Source organism: Cryptotermes secundus, unplaced genomic scaffold (assembly GCF_002891405.2).
Source record: "Cryptotermes secundus unplaced genomic scaffold, Csec_1.0 scaffold197, whole genome shotgun sequence".
NCBI lineage: Eukaryota > Metazoa > Arthropoda > Insecta > Blattodea > Kalotermitidae > Cryptotermes > Cryptotermes secundus.
In genome coordinates, this window is record NW_019744107.1 from 1,011,730 (window position 1) to 1,018,136 (window position 6,407).

The 6,407-nt window shown below is 40.2% G+C and overlaps 1 protein-coding gene and 1 long non-coding RNA gene across 2 annotated transcripts in view; both read left to right on the forward strand.

The window, feature by feature from the left end:
* LOC111874392 overlaps nucleotides 1-5,087 on the forward strand; it is a 33,418-nt gene extending 28,331 nt beyond the window's left edge. The window contains exons 2-3 of the long non-coding RNA XR_004514100.1: nucleotides 4,773-4,848; nucleotides 4,955-5,087. This is a non-coding gene — a long non-coding RNA (uncharacterized LOC111874392). The remainder of the gene's footprint in view (nucleotides 1-4,772; nucleotides 4,849-4,954) is intronic.
* Nucleotides 5,088-5,222: 135 nt separating this feature from the next.
* LOC111874382 (probable U3 small nucleolar RNA-associated protein 11) overlaps nucleotides 5,223-6,407 on the forward strand; it is a 14,534-nt gene continuing 13,349 nt past the window's right edge. The window contains exon 1 of the mRNA XM_033755430.1: nucleotides 5,223-5,311. The gene's annotated coding sequence lies outside the window, so the exon portion shown is untranslated. The remainder of the gene's footprint in view (nucleotides 5,312-6,407) is intronic.

A 6,407-nucleotide genomic window follows, 5' to 3' on the forward strand; every position in this document is an offset into this window, starting at 1 on the left:
TAAGAAAGTGATTATTTAAAATTTGAATGCATTGTATAATCTTTTAACGCCTCTGTGGTCTGGTGGCCAGCGTTCCTGGCTACAGATCCAGAGGTCTGGGTTCGATTCCCAGTGCTACCAGATTCTTTTCTGAGAAGTAATGGGTCTGTAACGGGGTGCACTCAGCCTCGTAATGAAAATTGAGGAGCTATTTCAAGGAAATAGCGGCTCCGGTCTAGAAAACGGAAATTAACGGCCGTGGGGATTCGTTGCGCTGACAACGCGACACATCCTCTATCCGCAAAAGTTGGTACTAAACTTTGCCGACAAGCGGCGGCCGCTCGGTCGGTATAGCTCGCTTGCGGACTAAAATAACGGAGTTCTTTCTTTGTATAAGCTTTATAAAATCAAGTAAATATCGAGACACCCTTAAGACGTAAGCCTATTTGTAATATTGTTGAGTATTATTTTTCTTTCAAGACAATCCATATTAACCTCTCAGTAAGATTGCCGTTAAGACCAATAATTATATTTCAAAGAACCAAGTTCGTGGAATGCTTTAACTGATTATTTCTGTATTGAATAATCATGTCCCATATACTTTGTATTCGTAGTTCTATTCTTGTATCTTCGTTGTATTTTTACCATATATTATGTACCTAATCAGAAACATCTGGAAAGTTTCGAAATGTGGTGTTGGAGAAGGATGGAGAAGATCAGTTGGACCGATTATGTGAGAAATGAAGAAGTGTTAATTAGAGTCAGTGAGCAGAGGAATATCCTACACGAAATAAGAAAACGGAAGGCTAATTGGATTGGTCATGTTTTACGCAGAAACTGCCTTCTAAAAGAAGTTATCGAAGGAAAGATAGAGGGGCGGATAGAAGTGACAAGAAGACGAGGAAGAAGACGTAAGAAGATGCTGGATGACCTTGGGGACAGAAGAGGATACTGTCATTTGAAGGAGAAAGCTCTAGATCGCATTAAATGGAGGAATTGTTTTGGAAGAGACTGTGGACCTGTCTTCTTGACAGATTACTGATGATGATGATGATTATGTACCTTGCCACTATTCTCAGGTACCGCTCAGTCTGTCCTTCCGTCCATCCATCCATGTGCTTGAAGAACATGAGATACTTTACACGGTTTTCGTGAGACTGGATATTTGAAAATTTTATGAAACATGGTATAAAGTTCTCCTTAAACATTTATCGATAGGAAAAATATTGTCACGTGTCCGGGGTTCCGTGACAAATAATTGTGGATTCCGGAGTAGGCGAATCTGTGTTATTGGATAACTCGTTCGCAATCATAATTACAGTCAGTTACAGTTAGCGTCTTCCAGACGATGCGACCTGACTAGTACGTCATCTCTGATCTGGTCTTCGCTGATCTCACTTCCGCTTCTCTCTATGTACTCTTCACTAACGCACTCGGTTTCATAACTGCTTGTTGTACCGACTAGGGAACACCATCTCCAAGGGTTCCTATTTCGCCTCTTCTGATGCAACGGTCTGCAGTATATTGGTTGCCGCGAGAGATGAAACGGTTCGGTAACCGTTACCTAGGAAATTCCTACGCGAAGCTCCGCTCAGCAGGTGGGGGATCAGACTTTCAGGCGTTGCGTCACAATATATACGAATATCAGATGTTGTAGAAGAAATCAGACACATTCTTCATAAGTCTTAAGGTTTCCAATACAAATATACGCAATTTATATTACCAGTACATTTTCGAAGCTGCCTATTCAACTGGTAACCATGGCCTCCTGAACGTGATCGCAGTTAACAAAGCGAACGTTTGTATAAAATTTATACTATTTTGAAATCAGATTTATTTTAGTCTTTCACTGAAATATTCTGTTACAGTATGATTTTGAGGCATATATTAAACACTTTATATATTAATATATTTCATTTTCGTTCAGTGCGTGCAATAACAGTGAAAATTGAAGCTTAAACATCGATTATTTGTTCATTCATCTGCATAATTTTATCTTCTCGCAAATTTTACTACCATAAGTAGGCTTATCACCAAACAGTGAATAACTGCATGTAAATTTATTATCCTTTATTAAGCACAAGGGAGCTATCTTTCTAAACTTAATAATTTGTTTTATAATTCCTTCTGCCGAATGACCTGTGTAGTGTTTTACAGTTCTGTTAATAACTAAATGATAACTCTTCATAGTCGCCGCTGTGAGGACCTCAAACCCAACCTTGTTAAGATCGAGTTTTCGCTACCATACAACAACCCTGAGATTATGATTACTTGCAAATCGGCACACTTTCCTTTCTTGCTTTCCCGTGCAATGATCGCTTCCGACTTCTGGAGAAACAGTACCGATATAAATATATTTAATTTCTTTTCTACGTCTTTGCTTTCCACACAATAGGCTTCACAACCAAATATTTTAAATGATTACTTGATCAATTACTTGTCTTCCTATCATTATATTGGTTATAGTAACATTATTCCTACAAATGGCATCATCTTGGTCTTCTTTTGAGAGAATTCTCACACTAAATTCTTCCGTAATACTATGTGTTAAGTTTAAATATTGTTCGCTGAAGCTTATTCTCAGATTGGGCTGTTGCTATAGGTCATCTGCAGAAGCAGTGTTTTGAAGTTAATCAACAAATATAGAGGATTGTTGGAGGTGTGTTATAATTAATTCATCAATTTATTCATTCATTCTTCAGTAATCTGTCAAGACGACAGGTCCACAGTCTCTTCCAAAACAGTTCCTCCACTTAATGCGATCTAGAGCTTTCTCCTTCAAATGAGAATATCCTCTTCTGTCCCAAAGGTCATCCAGCATCTTCTTACGTCTTCTTCCTCGTCTTCTGGTCACTTCTATCCGCCCCTCTATCTTTCCTTCAGTAACTTCTTTTAGAAGGCAGTTACTGCGTAAGAAATTCATCAATATATAAAATAAATAAATTGCGGAAAACAGACTTTCCTGTCTCACACATTGTTGCTTGTCCAATCTGGTATCAGAAATTTTATTTCGTTTAGATACCATTTGAATTGCTCTAAAGAAACAAGCCGGAATTCTTGTTTAAGGAATAGAATAATATTAATTACTCTTCGGTGTCCATCAGCCCGAAACATCTTTAAATCTCACTCGTCCTTAAGGACAACAGGTTTGTTACGGACATTATTTTCATAAATCTGCTTTTTGTTGTGGTCTTCTGGGATATGTCACGGTCTAGTCTGGAAGGTGGGTGTCATCGTTTCGCTATAAACTACTTCTTCGTCTTTAATGTTGAAGATGGAAGCAGTACGATACTTGCATCCTTGTTAACTACCTGAAACACTACGTGGTCCCACAACTCAGAAGAGTACCGTTGCGAAAACCTCATATCTTATAACATTAATTTTATCGTGTAGAATAAATAGATCTTATACATGTGAAGACTGCACTCTGGGCACCATTTTATGTCGATATGACTCGTCCCTTTGCGAAGAGATACTTTACCTCATAAATGGGCACCTGCGCACGGACGCACACAAACGGGGACGAAAATATCCACAGGATACTAATCGTTACAATTTTAAATCTAATATTTTTTTAACATCTGATAGTATGGTGGATTTACTCCAAGATACGGTTGGCGCATACGTGAACAGTCTTTTCCCACATAGGCCTAAATGCAGAAGATGGGTACAGTTCTATTAAAAGTTTTCCTTGTGTTTAAATAATCAAGCACTACGCTATGAAAGCGTATAGGGAGTGGACTTATAGATCAATATTTTCTTGACCTCACCATTAGCTGTAGGTGAATGGACAACTTCACAGCCCGGCCGTTTTACCCCCGGGGAAAAAAGACCCCGGTACACATTGGATAGGAGGATGGGTAGACCCCTGAGCCGGTCTGGACGAGATGGAAAGGACAAAATTCTTGACACTATCGGGACTCGAAATCCCCTCGGTCGTCCAGCCAGTAGCTAGTCGCTATACAGACTATGGTATCCCGGCTCCACATTTCAGTTAAGGCCACGAAAATACATCCCATGGATGATGGGAATGATGTTGCTCGAGGCTTCTGGGTGTCTGTCCACTGATGTATTCTCTGCCAACCTTCTTGGACCTATGTTAACTACTTCTAGGCCACCACCACGGGCACCGCCGGGATTTTTGTCCCGGATGGCAGCCTGAAAATTTGCTTAAAATTTTATATTTAAGCTGGGATCATCTAAGCTTATAACAGTACCAGAAATCTTCCTGGGGTTAAAGGGTGGCCGGGGTGTAATTTTAACAACCTCACTGCCATCTTTGAACCCACTGTTTAGAAAATGTGGGAGCCTCAACTTCTCAGTACTGTGGACCTCCATGTCTTGTTACAGGGATAGCTTTTAAGAATATTTTTATTGCCGTAGAGTCATGAGTCTGCATATTGAAACACACGTAGAAGGGACCAAAAAATGTGTTCAGAATCCTTCAAAATTATGAGTACTATTTGGTATAGTTCCTTCTTTTCTCTCAGTTCTGATTTATTGCAATAATCCGGGACAAGGGAAGATGTCTTGTTTGACCCACCCTCCTGTTGCGTCCATAGTCACTACCACTTCTTTCCACATAATTCTGATGCATTGTATACTAATCTTCGTCTCATTTGTACTCTATAATATGAACTACTGAAGAGCAAAAGAACAAAAACAAACTCCGTGGTTTTAGTCTGCAAGCGAACTATACCGACTGAGTGACCGCTGTTTGTAGGCGTACTGAAGACGCAGTAATAAATAAATAAACAAGACAACAAACTCTAACATTGATTATTCTGTTGCAGGCCGCCCAACTGTTGCTTGCGTCACTTGTTCTTCACAGCATTACATCTGGAAACCAGCTGGAGCACCATTCTAGAGGTGACATTTCGCCTGAGTCTGCTCTATACAGAAGTTTGGAACTACCATGATAAAAGCCAATTGTTTGTTTGTACAGTGATCCATATTTTGTTTTCTGTTGTTTAAGACCTGCAGCATAGAAGACAGTACAGCCAGGTCTTGAAACAACAAACCCAGTTTTTACGACTTCCATGTTCATGCGGGGGCAGTGACTGTGGGTGCTGTGCCACTCTGAGTGTCCCACCTCTGGATTTCAATCAGCAAGGCAGGTCTTACAGTTTTAGTTGAGAGTTTCCTCAATGTGTGATGGCTCTACAAAAATACTGAATTCCATTCCCATGATGGAAATATTGAATGATTTTATAGTATTAAATGAACCTAATGCTCTCAGGATGTGTCCAACTCACATATGTTCCCGAGGACCTAGGAGTGGATTTGGATGTGCTTCTGAACGGTAACAAACTCTACCATACCTCTTTGTCAGGTAAGACTGCTCAAACTGTTCTGCATGGCTGTTTCCAACATTTTCATTTCAAGTTAACATGCGCTACTAAAAACTACAACTTGTACTGTTAGCCATATATAATTAGAATGATGAGGTCAAGAAGAATTAGATGGGGCAGGGCATGTAGCACACATAGGGAGAAGTGGAATCCATATATTGTTTTGGTGGGAAAGTCAGGAGGAAGGAGGCCACTAGGAGGACCTAGAAAGAGGTGGAAGAATAATATTAAAATGGTTGCTAGAGAGATAACATGGGGCAGTATGGACTGTATTGATCTGGTTCAGAGTAAGGACAAGTGGATGCCTCCTGTAGTCAAGGCAATTCACCTTCAGGTTCCACAAAATTTTCTTCAGAAATCCTTGAGTAGCTGTCCAACTAGTGGTTTCTGAAGATGGGTTCGGGTCCATGGATGTAGTTATATTTACTAACCACAATTCATGGCAGTGTTGTATTAAATGTAGTAATTACATTTGCAGCCAGGAATCCTCCCCCTTTCTGCGTTGGAACAGGTGTGCCCCTGCTTAACCTATGTGTCCGTCTATACAACATCCGGGTTCAAAACAACAATGTGCACGTGTGCATCAACTTGGAGTTGCAGTTTGCAAGCAGACCTCTCATTGTTGTCTCTTTTGACTGCATCCGAGTCGGTGTTGATGGGGTTGGTATTGAGAAGCCTTCCACTTCACGTGTTGTGAGCCCTGACCCAGTCAGAGGCAAGCATGCAAAAACAATTGTAAGTTTGACCCCATGGACATTATCATCATCATCTGCACATATATCACCAGGAATTTTGACTGGAATGAGTGATCTCAGGAGCCACCTGCTCATCATATGGAAACCATACCTTAACATGACATGAATATGTTAGCATCATTTTTAGATTGTAAGTATTCCATCTGTAATGGAACAAAGTCACCTTTTATAAAAGACGCTAAAATATCCATGATTTATTTTATCCGTCTTCTAGTGCATACATTTATTTATCCCCTCTTTTCACTCTCACTACATGTTTCGGCACCAATGTGCCATCTTCAGGTGCTGATCCAATCCACCACAAACTAATTCATTGCATGCC